Source organism: Bufo gargarizans, chromosome 3 (genome assembly GCF_014858855.1).
Source record: "Bufo gargarizans isolate SCDJY-AF-19 chromosome 3, ASM1485885v1, whole genome shotgun sequence".
Taxonomy (NCBI): domain Eukaryota; kingdom Metazoa; phylum Chordata; class Amphibia; order Anura; family Bufonidae; genus Bufo; species Bufo gargarizans.
In genome coordinates, this window is record NC_058082.1 from 385,688,713 (window position 1) to 385,704,818 (window position 16,106).

The 16,106-nt window shown below is 43.1% G+C and overlaps 1 protein-coding gene across 5 annotated transcripts in view; it reads right to left on the bottom strand.

Annotated features, from left to right (window-relative positions):
- The window catches only part of LOC122933299 (synaptotagmin-2), a 574,820-nt gene that overhangs the window by 100,504 nt on the left and 458,210 nt on the right, over positions 1-16,106 (bottom strand). The gene's annotated exons all lie outside the window — the stretch shown is intronic.

Genomic DNA, 16,106 nt, shown 5'->3' on the forward strand with positions numbered 1-16,106 from the left:
CAGCTTATAAGGGGGATGTCACAGCACAACAGGAATCTAACAGGGGAAGAGGTGAAAGTAATCCTCCTCCTACCACGGCCACGGCGGCAAGGACAGGACGCTTTACAGATGTGTTGTTGATGGAGGACATGCAGAGCTTTTTCAGTCCTACACATCGCCACAGCCTTAGAGAACGACTCGACCGACAGGTAGCAGACTGCCTCACCTTAACTGCAGATATCGACACTCTGCAGAGCGATGAACCCCTTGACTACTGGGTGTGCAGGCTTGACCTGTGGCCTGAGCTATCCCAGTTTGTGATAGAACTTCTGGCCTGCCCCGCTTCAAGTGTCCTGTCAGAAAGGACCTTCAGTGCAGCAGGAGGCATTGTCACTGACAAAAGAAGTCGCCTCGGTCAAAAGAGTGTTGATTACTTCACCTTCATTAAGATGAATGAGGCATGGATCCCGAAGGGACTGACAGTGGGGGATACGTTTGACTAACAAAAGGCCTGATGACATGCCTTGGCCTCAAAATGGTCCCCACGCTGCTGTATTTAATGTCTGCATACCGGAAGACTTTCGTGAATTCTCTGCCACCAACTAGGGTTCAAAGTCACAATGTTTTAGTCACCGTTCTGCCTGGAAAACATCAATTTTTCCGGCCGCTGCTACAGCAGCTGCTGCAACAATACCTAATTTTTCAGGCATGTGTACATACCTATTTTTCTGGCCTCTAGTGCTGCACTGTGGCTGCAAAAACAAAACAAAAAAAAGGCACATACATGTGTCAATTCCCCTTCGTGATCGGTACCTTGTTGTGGTGAAGGGGCTTGCGTATCTCAATGAAGCGATCATCACCTCTGAGTGTGTTGGCAATGTTGCCACACCCCTGATAAGGACGTTGCTTCATTATGATCAGACTAAAAGCGATCGGCTGGATAAATTCATAGAAAAAACTTTTTTTTTTTTTTTAAGTTGTATTGGTTTTTAATACATAAAATTTAAAAAGTCTCTTAATAGTTTATTAGAAATAATGCAGACAATTTAAAAAATCCCCATCAATTCCAATACAAAGCAAGTATACAAAGAGCTCAGAAAAAAATTATTTCAGGATGTCGTTTTATTTTACAATGATTAATCAATTCGACACACGTCCCGGATAGGGGACGTAACAGGGATTAAACTGATAGGAATAATACTAGTTAAGACACCACTCATATAGGGTGTCACAGCACATTGCTCCGTGCACGCGCAGTTCCCCAACTTGGGATTAAGAGGACCGACCAAGCTGCTTTTTACATCTCCCGGTTCCTAAAATCAATTCAGTTTGGTGTATCAGAGTTTGGTCTGTCACTGTGAAGGCAGTCGAAGGTACCCGGCCTAAATTTTTTATCACAAAAGGCAATCCCTGATATGGGACGTAACAAGGATTAAACTGATGAGAATAGTACTACAGAAAATACCACTCATATCGGGTGTGACAGTAAATTGCACGGCGCAGATGCAGTGACCGTGGCGTGGATTCAAACAAAGTATTTTTTTTTAACCATCTCCCCATTCGAAAAATCTATTCACTTCCCCTTTCGGGGACCCTTGGTGTTGTACGTGGCTGGGTGGAGGAAGAAACCTTCAATGACATCAACGGGACATTATCGGAAAACAGGCGTCGTTCCACTAGAGAACAAAAAAGAATGGCGCACCATAGGGTAATAAAGTTAGGAAATATATAAAATAGGTATCTCCACTGGGGAGGCTCACCTGATGGAGTTGTGCTGATTTAGGCACAACTCTAATGAGGACATAAAACGAATTCCCATAAACTCCTTGCAACGGATGATGTGCAGCCCGGGATGGATGCTCCTGTTCAGGGATGCCTGGAATCCCGCAGAAGGCCAGTGATTCAAATAAAAGAGATAAAAGAATCCCACGGCGCAAAATCACCCAAAGGTTGGAGTAATATCGATGCTCGTTTATTCAGGCAAAGTAGTACAACGCGTTTAGGGGTTTAACCCCTTCCTCAGGTACAGAATGTCTTGCATACATATAAATAAAAATGCATATATTTAAATACAATAGAAAACCGCCAAAAAACACACAGGGGGCGGGGTAAAGGCGGGTCAATAGGCGGTGCTGAATAGGCTCTCAGAGCTAGGTATACAGAAAGATTAAAACAACTCAAATGTTTTTAGAATCGTTTGTTAATATGTGGCTTAAGTGTCCCTACCAATGGGAGATCCTTCAAAATGTTACGATTTGTTTAACTAATAAAATGCAATCGTTATTCTATGTGAGAATGCAGTGGATGCAGGACCTTAATAGGTCATGTGGTGCGGTCACATGACGATACCATGTGACCGCCACCAATAGGAGACCGCAGGCGTCTATGGAGGAGGGAGCAGCTACTGAATGCAGGGGGCGGTTACTTGAGGGAGCCGCCGATTGTGTGTAGGATGACGTCACGCTCCGTCTCCTAGTAACTGGACGCTGAGGCTACGTCAGGGAAGGGAAATGTCGGGCCGGACTGACTTGGAGTGCGATGTGTTCGTACTGCACCGGCTAGATGCTAAGGGACTTGGCAGTACATTCATATTGCACTGGCTTACCGCATTAGGACCTATTAAGAGGACGTAATTTCAGACTGAGGCAATATAAATGTAAAATGAAAAATGTGAAATGAATAAAATTATATATCGGATGATTCAGATGATGTTAAGATATAATAAAATCTTTGGGGGATCTAAAATATATTTATAATTATAATATATTGATTCCAAGCTGCTGCTGATCTAAAGCATAAACTAATTGAAAATAAATTAAATGAATAGATAAAAAGTTTAAAAAGGATGAAAAACCACATCTATTCATTTAATAGGGTAGCAACAAAAGCAGGATATCCAGACAATAGTTTAAATATAATTGCTACTTAATTCTAATGTCTGGTTTGTAGAATGACACAGTTATGTATAGTTTGTTAATTAGTGTAGTGGAGAGATAATTAGTGAAAAATGATGATTATCTGTTATTGGTATGAAATGAAAAAGGAAGAGGGAAGACTAGAATTCACAAATTAATTTCAAAGGCCTCGTTCAGGCCATATGGTTTCAAACAGTTTAATTTGTAGATCCAAAACATCTCACGTTTTCTCAAAATATGGATTATATTATATCCGTTTGATCGGACTTGCTCAATCGGGGTCACCGTGAATCCAAAAAACGAACCTTGATGGTGGACAGTAGCATGTCTGGAGATGCTATGCTGGAGGAATTTTTTCTTCACATTAGATCTATTTTTGTTGAGTCGATTGCGCAGGGTCTGGATGGTACGCCCTACATAACGGAGATTACAGGGACAAGTGATAAGGTAAATAATATTGGATGATCCACAATTTAGTTCGTCTTTAATTTTAAAAGATTCCTCATTTAGGCCAAAAAAACTTTAAACATTACCACCACTTTTTTTGGCCTAAATGAGGAATCTTTTAAAATTAAAGACGAACTAAATTGTGGATCATCCAATATTATTTACCTTATCACTTGTCCCTTTAATCTCCGTTATGTAGGGCGTACCATCCAGACCCTGCGCAATCGACTCAACAAACATAGATCTAATGTGAAGAAAAAATGATTGGAAAGTTCCAGACTAGGAGGGTGTGTTCATCTGATAACATTTGGGTTAAGAAACCAGCCCCAAAAAGAAAAAGAGAAAGAGAAAAAAAAAAACATTTGGATTATAGATCTCGTGAAAAACATTTGGATTATCGGGAAAAACTCTTGAGAGCTGGCTGCCCCAAGACTCTGCACATCACTTAACCCTTGGGTAATGTATATTTTTGTTTTATATAGTATTGATCTAAATTAATTGGCTTGAAACTTAGCCAGATACCCTCTCATTTGCGGACGTGTAACGTTAGTTGCTACATCAGTATTCTTTTTGATTTCAGTTAAGATGCATATAACTGAATAAAGGGGATTCTTTTGGAGAAACTCTGTTGGGAATCTTTATATTCCCTAGTTTTATATCAAGCCAATAATGTATAAGTTTTGTTGCAATACTACCATTATCTGAGATTTGGTCATCATTTTGGGGCAGAGAAAGGGCTTGTATCTGTCATTTTCTTGATTGAGATTTCCACATAATCCATTGATTGTATATCTTTTTTTTTAAAAGCCGCATTGCATAATATTATTGTGTTAGTTGAGTAGTGTTTTGTTGGCACCATATAGAGGTGAATTCTGGGTACTGCATATCATTGTATATTATAAAAAATTGATGTTGATGAATTTTAAACTATTGTAAAATAAACCATTTATATTTTTGCCTACCCTGTTTTACTGATTGCACAAAATAATCAGGTTCTTGATTGAAGTCTTTTTGAGATGTTTTTGTCCATCTCACAGGTCAATATCATTTGCATAATTTTAATTTTGATCCGTTTTTTTTTCTATATTTATATAAAGCATTTGCTTTATATATCCGACAAATCAGTTTTCTTAAACTAATAACACACAAATAATGAAATGTTACCATGTTTTTATTGAACACACCATGTAAACATTCACAGTGCAGGTGAATGTTTACATGGTCCACCAGCTGAAGCTCAACAGAAGATGGGTGTTGCAACAGGACCAAAGCATAGAAGTAAATCGACAGAAGAAAATACGCCTTCGTGAGTGGCCCAGTCAGAGTCCTGATCTCTACCCGATTGAGATGCTGTGGCATGACCTCAAGAAAGCGTTTCACACCAGACATCCCAAGAATTTTGCTGAACTGAAACATATCTGTAAAGAATAAATCAAAGCAACTGGACGTACTGTAGATTTCTTGAAAACGTTTCACTCGTTCTTCCAAAGAGCTTTCTCAATTCTGAGTGATTGTACAAAAAATTCTGGGAATAAATTTGTAACTGAATCCACATCTGGTAATTAGACCCAGCATTGGGTCAAAGGTGTTGATTCCATTATCCTAATTGGAGTCAGTAGGTGATAAAGACTTCCCAGAAAAAGGTGTCAAGACAGCATTATACGTGGCAGACAATATATGTCTAGACCCCCCACCTCTATTCAAGCTTGGCTTCTCCATTTTTACGTAGATGGCCTCCTTCACGCCTTGTTTGTACCAATCGGCCTCCTTATCCAAAACACGTACTTGACTGTCTTCAAAGGTGTGACCTGTTCCTTTTAGATGTAAGTACACAGCTGAATCTTGACCAGAGGTTTTGGCTCTTCTATGCTGGGCCATACGCTGATGTAGTTGTTGTTTTGTTTTGCCAATATACAGTTCTGAGCATTCCTCATTGCACTGGACTGCGTAAACAATGTTGTCCATCTTGTGTTTAGGCGTTGGGTCTTTGGGGTGAACCAGTTGTTGCCTCAGTGTGTTGCTGGGTTTAAAGCAAACAGGAATGTGATGTTTATTAAAAATCCTTTTGAGTTTCTCAGACACCCCAGCTATATATGGAATAACCATATTCTTGCGTCTGTCATGCTTCTCGCCCTTACTGGTAGTCTTGGTGGTCTCTTCTCCTTCCTTCTGTTTTGACAAAGGCCCAAACTGGATACCCACAAGTTTTAAGTGCCCCTCTGAGGTGTTTGAGTTCCTTCGCCTTGGCCTCTGTGCTAGTGGGGATTTTGTCTGCCTGGTGGTGTAGAGTCTGGATGACTCCCAGTTTGTGGTCTAGAGGATGGTGGGAATCAAACAGCAGGTACTGGTCTGTGTGTGTTGGTTTGAACTGAAACCATTCTGTAAGAGGAATGGTCAAGAATTACTCCTGACTGTTGTGCATGTCTGATCTGCAACTACAGGAAACGTTTGGTTGAAGTTATTGCTGCCAAAGGAGGTTCAACCAGTTATTAAATCCAAGGGTTCACATACTTTTTCCACCTGCACTGTGAATGTTTACATGGTGTGTTCAATAAAAACATGGTAACATTTAATTCTTTGTGTGTTATTAGTTTAAGCAGACGGTGATTGTCTATTGTTGTGACTTAGATGAAGATCAGATCACATTTTATGACCAATTTGCGCAGAAATCCATATCATTCCAAAGGGTTCACATACGTTTTCTTTCAACTGTATATATACAGTATATTATAGTTAGAAGTATTGTGTTTTTTAACTTTTTTTTTCCACACTTATTTGACCCAGACCCACTTGGTTCTTGAAGATCCAGTGGGTCTGATGCATCTGCAATACACTGCAGTACACTGCCATGGTAACCATTCGGACGCTGCTACAGCAGTGGCCCGATGAGGAAAAGGGGGGGGGGGGGGTTTGTCCAGCAGCAGAGAGCAGACAGTGGGGAAAGGACAAAGAGAAAGGACAAGGGGAGAGGGTGGAGGGCGGGAGGGAGGACAGCCGTTCCGGCCATCCTGAACTGGCAGTGGGGGTTAGCACTTCAATCATGCAGTGGGGGTACAATCCCTCTGGATAAGAGCCGGAGTAGAAGTGGAAGTAGATATACAGTATGTATACACTTTACACTAGGAGTTATTTTCAAATGTTTTTATTGAATAAATAATCATGCGTCATGGAATGGATTTCCCAGTGGCAATTTATGGATGGAGAAGTCATACTATGCATTGCCTGAAAGAAACTAAGAAATCAAAACAGGATTTTACCTATTGTGATGTTTTAAAATTATTGTAAGTGCAATAAAAACCAGAACATTTTTAAAGTTTGTCAGATCTCACACAACCTTAGACCTCTTTCACACGGCCGAAGTGCGGGCCGAATACGGCGGTATACACGGGGCACTGGCCGCGTGCATGCTGCATCACGTATGCGGACCCATTCACTTGAATCGGTCCGCAAATCCGGTGCGGAATGGAAGCACGGAACGTAACCCGATGGAAGCACTACGGAGTGCTTCCGTGGGGTTCAGATCCGTGCCGTAAAAAAATCGAAACTTACGCAAAAAGATAGAATAACGGATGGATCACAGATCCATTCAAGTTGAGTCGCCAATGCACGGAACGGAACCAATACGTTAGTGTGAAAGAGGTCAAGACCAAGGAGCTATGTTGTAAAAATACCTGAAACTCTGAACATCCAACATATTTGTTCCAAAATGACCAAAATGGAAGGAATATGATACGACTACAAGAGAAAGCAAATTCACAGACCGGGCATCAAGGGCATTAATCAGGGAGATCCATAGAAGACAATAACGATAACATTGATCCACAGAATTCCTCTGCTCCACATCAAAGTTTCTGTCCATAAGACCACTGTACATTCCACAGAGTGGGACTAAGAAAACATGTCTGTAGCCCGCCAAACATCATGTGGCAGACCCCCCCCCCCCCCCCCCCCCCCAAACACATGGCCATCATGGAAAATGTTATGTCTGGTGTAATCAAAGCACTACTTATTACTCCAAGGACAACATTTTCATATGACGCATAGCAGCATCATGCTGTGCGGATGCCTTTCATAGGCATAAAAAGGAAAACTGGTCAAGACTGAAGGAAAGATGGATGGCAGTACATACAACGCAATTTTTGAGGAAACTTGTTTTAGTCTACCTAAGAGTTCAATCTGGGATGTAACATACTGCTAAAGCTACATTGATGTGGTTTATGGGGAAATATTGAAATGTCTGAATGGCTTAATCAAAGCCCAGGCTTCAATACAATTGAGAATCTGTGGTTTGACTGTGAGGCCTCATGCACACGGCCGTGCCGTTTCTTTGCGGTCCACAATCTGCGAAAACAGAAGCCGACCGTGTTGCCTTCCGCAATTTGCGGAACGGAACAGGCGCCTGCAATATAAATGCCTATTCTTGTCCGCAAAGCACAGACAAGAATAGGACATGTTATATTTTTTTAGCGGGGCCGCGGAACAGAGCCACGGATGTGGACAGCACACTGAGTGCTGTCCGCATCTTTTGCAGCCCCATTGAAGTGAATGGGTCTGCATCCGAGCCACAAAAACGGCGGCTCGGATGCGGACCCAAACAACGGTCGTGTGCATGAGGCCTAAGACTGCTGTACACAAAAGCAACCCATCTAAAGTGAAGGTGTTGGAATAGTTTTTTTTGGAAGAAGGAACACAATACCCAGTTTTTAGATATGCTAAGCTAATAGAGACAAACTCCAAGAGACCTGCATCTGTAATTGCAGAAAAAAAGAACTTCACAAAGTATTGACTTTAAGGGGTTAATACTTAGGGTATAGCCATATGGTCATTTTTTTTTTTCATGCAGTTTTCGAACCCAAAACTAGGGGTGAATTCAAAAAAGGAGAAACCATATCGTCCTTTATACTTTATCCTTTTATGATGCACTCCTGATTTTGACGTAAAAAAAAAATGCATGCCACTTAATTTCTATTTATTTTGTAAATTATTCATTTTGTCACCGTAAAACTATTTGCACCCTCAAAGTGGCCGGTATGTTGTGTAAATCAAATAGTACAAATCCCTAATATCCATTTTAATACCAGAATGTAATGCAACCACTACTTTGGCAAGGCACTGTATATTACACTAATATAGAGCAGCTCAAGCAAAACCGAACCCTATTTGCCTTGTGTGGTTTGTACAGGCTAATTCTTATCAGGCTTTATTCATCAAAACAATTTCACAGTAAAACTGTCGTTGTTGCCCACAGTTGACAATTAGAGCTCAGTTTTCATTTTACTACAGCTGTTTAAGAAATGAATGAGTTATTTTTTCATTATCCTGTGCAAATCACCCAAGAAACAGGATTTCGTTTTCAATTGCATATCCTGTGTCAGGGTCACTCAGTTTTCTTAAAACTTTTGATATAACAGAGTTCTGAGTTTCAAAAGAAAGTCTATAGTCTCAATGATGTCCCCTCCAGTGAGGAGAGAGAGTATGATATGTAAGCACTTCTCTTTCCTCATTCTAGCGACTCTTCGACAAATATATCAAAAGATATATGTAAACTCAGTGGCCCTTTAATATGAAGTTTGTTTTTCCTTCTCATTTGGCAGATAATTTGGCACTTGTTCTGATCAAATGTCAAGATCCGTGAGGGTCTAACTCTCAGCAACCCCCCAATCAGCTGTTTGAAGAGAAGGCTGAGCTTGTAAAAGCAGACAACCCTTTGCTACGCTATTAATGCGTTCCTGTGAGCTTGACAAGTACAGTGCCAGTTTGCCTCATTCACTTCTATAGAGCTGAGGTGCGCCTAGGCCACGTGACCAATGATTGTGTCATCACTGGCCTAGAAAAAGCTGAGAGAATGCTGCAGCACTACTGCGAGTGCCGCTGTTGTCACAACCAGACAGCTGAGTAGCTCTGACAGAAGCCTTTCAGAACCTCCTCCTTGAGTTTTCTTTGTTTTGAATTTCAGTTCCTTATCTTGTTAGCCTCTCTCAGCTGTCATGTAGTTGGACTGATTGCATCCCTTTAAATTCCTCCCCATAATGCTCCCCATAATGCCGTACGCAGGATTGCGTCTTTGCGGCGGTCCTGTTCTTCTGGGTGGACGCGCCGGTGCGTCCTCTCGCGAGACGCGCGATTTCGGGGAAAGCCGGCCCGCGCATGCGCATCGCGGGCCGGCAAAATTCAAAAGACAAGTTCGTCATCAACCTGCCAGCCAATGATCGTGGCTGGCAGGTTGCTGATTTTCAAAAAAACAAATCGGCAGCCAGATAACCCATCATATTAGTAAATATGATGTGGTTATATGGCTGCTGTGCTCCTCTGCTCCTTCTTTTGGTCGGTTGGTTCCAGCAGAGGAGCACACATCACTGTGAGTACCCACCAACACCACACTTAGCCCCCAGATCACCTCCCAGCACCCCAATTAACCCTTTGATCACCCCTTCTTGCCCCTGTCAATCACTAGTGAAAAGGAAAAAAGTGATCAGTGCAAACTGACACTTTTTTTTCCCCACTGGTATTGACCGTTAGGTTTTAGGATAGTTTAGGTCCCTTGGTTAGGTAGTTTAGCGATCAGTTAGCGCCCAGCCCACCGCACCGCAGTCCCTTATTCGCTGATTAGTGTATTGCTAATCAGCATTTGTACTTTTATAGTATCTGGAAGTGATCAAAACTGATCACAGTCAGATCTATAATAGTATTAGTGTCACTTTAGTTCGCCCTCCACCCAAAACGCAGTGTTTGCCCGATCAGGCCTGATCAGTCGCCCACATGTGCGTTCACACACGCCCGCCCCACCGCAGTGACAAAAAAATTATTGCACATTCACTTTACACGCACTGCGGCGATAAAAAAAATCAGTTTTGATATTTTTTATCAACCGCTGCGGTCTCCGGTACTTCGCTATGCTCCCCTTTTGTAAGACAGGCTTGCTTTTTTGCTTGGGAATACCCCTAAATTTAGTTGCCCAAATGTCAAACAGGGGGTATTCTTCTGAAGAGGCCTACAGGCTTCTGACCCAGTCGGATGAGGAATAAGAACCCTCATCTGATGAATCTAGCGGGTCAGAATACGAACCTGTAGAAAGCAGTGGCTCTCTGACCCAAAGTTCGGACGAGGAGGCTGAGGTCCCTGATAGCACCAGGCGTACCCGGCCCCGTGTCGCTAGACCGCAGGATCCGCTTCAAGAGCAGCAGAGTGGGGCTGGTGCTGTCGGATTACGTGGTGAGCCCTTCCTGGACCTTGTACCAGCACTGCCGTACAACTTGGTGAAGTGGCGAGCACCAGAAGGGCAGTTGAAGCTGGTACGGTGGCACGAGCAGTAGTGACCCCGTCGCAGCCACTGTAAAGACGTGCCCGTAGAGCCCCTAGAATCCCTGAGGTGCTGGTAAACCCTGATTGGCAGTCCCCAACTTCAGCCGCACCTGTAGTTCCCCCTTTCACCGCCCAGTCTGGAGTTCGGGTTGAGACAGCTCAGATCGGTTCGGCCCTGGGATTTTTTGAGCTGTTCTTGACTGCGGAGCTCTTGGACTTAGTCGTGGCCAAAACAAATCGGTTTGCCACACAATTTATATCCGCCAACCCGGGAAGCTCTTATGCCCAGTCTTTCCGGTGGAAACCAGTCCAAGTTTCCGAAATTAAAACTTTTCTGGGCCTTCTGCTCAACATGGGTCTAACTAACTAAAAAGCATGAATTGCGGTCATATTGGTCCACAAACCCAATTAATCACATGCCCATGTTCTCTGCTGCTATGTCCAGGACACGATTTGAGACCATCCTGCGTTTCCTGCACTTTAGTGATAACAGCACCTCCCGTCCCAGAGGCCACCCTTCTTTTGACCGGCTCCACAAAATTCGGCCCCTCATAGACCATTTCAACCTGAAATTTGCAGATTTGTATACCCCTGAGCAAAACATCTGCGTAGACGAGTCCCTGATACATTTTACCGGGCGCCTTGGCTTCAAACAATACATCCCAAGCAAACGCGCCCGGTATGGGGCCAAATTGTATAAACTCTGTATAAGGGCCACAGGCTATACCCACAAATTTCGGATCTATGAGGGAAAAGATCAGACCCTGGAGCCGGTCGGTTGCCCTGACTACCTGGGGAGCAGTGGGAAGACAGTCTGGGACTTGGTGTCACCCTTATTCGGCAAGGGGTACCATCTTTATGTGGACAATTTCTACACAAGTGTGGCCCTCTTTAGGCATTTGTTTCTAGAACGGATTGGCGCCTGTGGCACCACGCGAGCTTTCCCCAACGGCTCGTTACCACCCGTCTTGCAAGGGGGCAGAGGGCTGCATTGTGTAACGAAGAACTGCTCGCGGTGAAATGGAGAGACAAGCGTGACGTTTACATGCTCTCCTCCATTCACGCAGACACTACAATCCAAATTGAGCGAGCAACCCGTGTCATTGAAAAGCCCCTCTCAGTCCACGACTATAACCTTCACATGGGAGGGGTGGACTTCAATAAACAGATGTTGGCTCCGTATTTAGTGTCCCGCAGAACCAGACGCTGGTATAAGGACGTGTCTATATACCTAATTCAATTGGCTCTGTATAATAGTTTTGTTCTCTACAGTAAGGCTGGGAGAACTGGATCCTTCCTCAAATTTCAGGAAGAGATCATCGCGAACCTCCTGTACCCAGGAGGTTCCGTGGCCCCATCCACCAGTGTAGTTAGCCATCTACACGAGCGACATTTCCCCAGTGTCGTTCCTGGTACCTCAAACCGACCGCCACCCCGAAAAAAATGTTGTGTCTGTAGCAGGAGTGGAATAAGGCGTGACACCCGCTATTTCTGTCCTGACTGTCCTGACCAACCTGCCCTATGCTTTGGAGTGTTTCCGGAAGTACTACACACAGGTACACTTAGCATAGGGATCACATCTCACCAGGACAGGCACACAGGGCTATTAGGGCCCATTCACATACAGCTGCTGCAAACCTCTCCTTTCACCTGGGACAAAGTGCATAACGCACTTCGCCACATCTTTGGGCGATTTGCGCTTTGCACATTGACCCATGGGGAAGGAGAGGTTTGTTCTATAAAGGTAAAAAAACAAAAAAAACACCAGTAAGCAAAAAGGTTAATGTTTAGTTCAAAAAGTTAAAGTTTATATGTTCTGTTCCAAAGTTAATAAAATTATTGCACTGCGGCCTTTTTTTTTTTTTTTTTAACCTTCTAGGTGGACCAACCGATCGACTAGCTGCAGCACTGATGTGCATTCTGACAGAAGCATTGCGCTGCTGTCAGATTACATGCAAGTCGGTGTATGCGGCGCTGCAAGACGAGATTTCTCCTCTGCAGTAACAGATACGTTTGCCAAGGCATACGAGCTGAGGAGGAGGCGGCGTTCCTATGCTTTGGCAAACACTTTGTGTATAAAAAAATAAAAAATCCCGGCAATGATTTACCGGGATTTACCCGGCAATTCTTCCACATCGATTGATGTGAATGGAGAAATCTGGTTTGCCAGGGCATACGAGCTAAGTGGGTATGGATGTTGGGCGGAGCTCCTATGTCCTGGCAGACGCCTTTCCCCTCTTTTTTTTTTTGGCAGAGATTTTTCCATCCACATTGATCGATGCGAATGAAGAAATCTGTGCTGTTCCTTTTTTTTCTTTCAGCCCAGAGGCTGAACGGAAAAAAATCTCATTACCTGTATGCTCAATATAAGGGGAATAGCAGAAACTCCTAATGCTGGCCATACATGTAATGATTGCGGAGACCCTCAAATGCCAGGGAAGTACAAACACCCCACAAATGACCCCATTTTGGAAAGAAAACACCCCAGGAATTCGCTGAGGGGCATATTGAGTCCATGAAAGATTTAAATTTTTGTCCTAAGTTAGCGGAAAGTTAGACTTTGTGAGAAGAAAAAAAAAATCAATTTCCGCTAACTTATGCCCAAAAAATTAATTTCTATGAACTCGCCATGCCCCTCATTGAATACCTTGGGGCCCTAAAGCGTGAGAAGAAGTCTGGGATCCAAATGTCTAAAAATGCCCTCCTAAACGGAATTTGGGCACCTTTGCGCATCTAGGCTGCAAAAAATTGTCACACATGTGGTATCGCCGTACTCAGGAGAAGCTGGGCAATGTGTTTTGGGGTGTCATTTTACATATACCCATGCTGGGTGAGATAAATATCTTGGTCAAATGCCAACTTTGTATAAAAAAAAGGGGAAAGTTGTCTTTTGCCAAGATATTTCTCTCACCCAGCATGGGTATATGTAAAATGACACCCCAAAACACATTCCCCAACTTCTCCTGAGTACGGCGATACCAGATGTGTGACACTTTTTTTGCAGCCAAGGTGGGCAAAGGGGCACGTATTCCAAAGTGCACCTTTCGGATTTCGCAGGCCATTTTTTACACATTTTGATTGCAAAGTACTTCTCACACATTTGGGCCCCTAAATTGCCAGGGCAGTATAACTACGCAACAAGTGACCCCATTTTGGAAAGAAGACACCCCAAGGTTTTCCGTGAGGGGCATGGCGAGTTCCTAGAATTTTTTATTTTTTGTCGCAAAAAATCATCATTTTCCGCTAACTTGTGACAAAAAATAAAAAGTTCTATGAACTCACTATGCCCATTAGCGAATACCTTAGGGTGTCTACTTTCCAAAATGGGGTCATTTGTGGGGTTTTTCTACTGTTTGGGCATTGTAGAACCTCAGGAAACATGACGGGTGCTCAGAAAGTCAGAGCTGCTACAAAAAGCGGAAATTCACATTTTTGTACCATAGTGTGTAAACGCTATAACTTTTACCCAAACTATATTTTTTTTGCCCAAACATTTTTTTTTTTGTCAGACATTTAGAACAATAAATTTAGCGAAAACTGTATATATGGATGTCGTTCTTTTTGCAAAATTTTACAGCTGAAAGTGAAAAATGTCATTTTTTTTGCAAAAAATCGTTACATTGTGATTAATAACAAAAAAAGAAAAAATGTCAGCAGCAATAAAATACCACCAAATGAAAGCTCTATTAGTGAGAAGAAAAGGAGGTAAAATTCATTTGGGTGGTAAGTTGCATGACCGAGCGATAAATGGTGAAAGTAGTGTAGTGCAGAAGTGTAAAAAGTGGCCTGGTCATTAAGGGGGTTTTAGCTAGCGGGGTTGAAGTGGTTAAATTCCTCCCCATAATGCATTAGTGTGCGGCTTATACAACTTCCTGGAGTGTGTGTGCATGCTGATCCTATTTTCCTGCCTTCTACAAGATAAATGCTGTACATTTATTTGTGATTTTCTGTTTGCTGGATCCCAGGTGACCCTGACCCCCTCCGTGTCTAGTGTAGGGAGCCGGTGGTCGTGTCCCCTCACTATTGTAGGGTGTTCAGGTGGTATATGGTCGAGGTACGTGGATATGCGATCATCCACCATTGGGATTTTCGCATAGGCTGATGTCACAACCAGACAGCTGAGAAGCTCTGATAGAGGCCTTTCAGAACCTCCTCCTTGAGTTTTCTTTGTTGTGGTATTCAGTTCCTCATCTCGTTAGCCTCTCTCAGCTGTCATGTAGTTGGACTGATTGCTTCCCTTTAAATTCCTCCCCATAATGCTTTACTGGGCGGCTTATACTTCTTCCTGGAGTGTGTGTGCATGCTGATCCTATTTTCCTGCCTTCTACAAGATAAATGCTGTACATTTATTTGTGATTTTCTGTTTGCTGGATCCCAGGTGACCCTGACTCCCTCCGTGTCTGGTGTAAGGGAGCCGGTGGTCGTGTCCCCTCACTATTGTAGGGTGTTCAGGGGTTATATAGTCGAGGTACGTGGATATGCAACCATCCAGCTTTGGGATCTTTGCATAGGCTGAGCAGCCAGGGAAAGTGCTAGGTCTTGTGCAGGGGTCTCCCTTTTGGTTCCTTAGTTTTGGATCCAGTGAGTCATATATGCATGTTGCTTTGTCTTGTTTCCTGTACACCGTCCGTGACAGCTGAGCAGACAGGGAGAGAGCCAGGTCTGATGCAGGGGTCTCCCTTTTGTTCCTTTTGTTTTGGATCCAGTGAGTCATATATTCATTTTGCATTGTCTTGTTTCCTGTACACCTTCCATGACAGCTGTCTTCTCAAACAACTGATCCGCAAGGCTCCCAGGAGTCAGACCCCCACGATCAGATACTGATGACCTCAGAAAACAACAAGATTTTGCCCGTTACCCATGCATCATTACATTCTAGTTCTCAAAGAAGCCGTCAGAAGGCTATATCTCAAAATCACATCTAAGGGTTATTAATCATACGCATTTCTCCCTCAAGGAAAAGAATGGTCAAAAACGAAATTATGCAGACTTACTAATCCTCGTACTGAATGACACATTTAGTGCTTGGTTAGACACGTATGCCTAACATTATACTATTTATAGGTTGGCTGAATTAGAGGCAGAATTGTATTCCCACATTGTTACACAGTTTTGGAACTAAGGGGGGGGGGGGGGGATTTATCAAACTGGTATAAAGTAGAACTGGCTTAGTTGCTCATAGCAACCAATCAGATTCCACCTTTAATTTTCCAAAGGAGCTGTGAAAAATGAAAGGTGGAATCTGATTGGTTGCTATGGGCAACTAAGCCAGTTCCACTTTACACCAGTTTGATAAATCTTCCCGTAAATGTTGCATATTAAGCCATGCACCCTTTACTATGAACCCACACCCATTTCCATTATGGTAAACATAACACTTCTGGCAGCTACTCCCGAATAGCTAATCGGTGTGGGTGCATTGTGTTAGACCCATACCTGTCTTTTACTGATGGCCTATTCTGT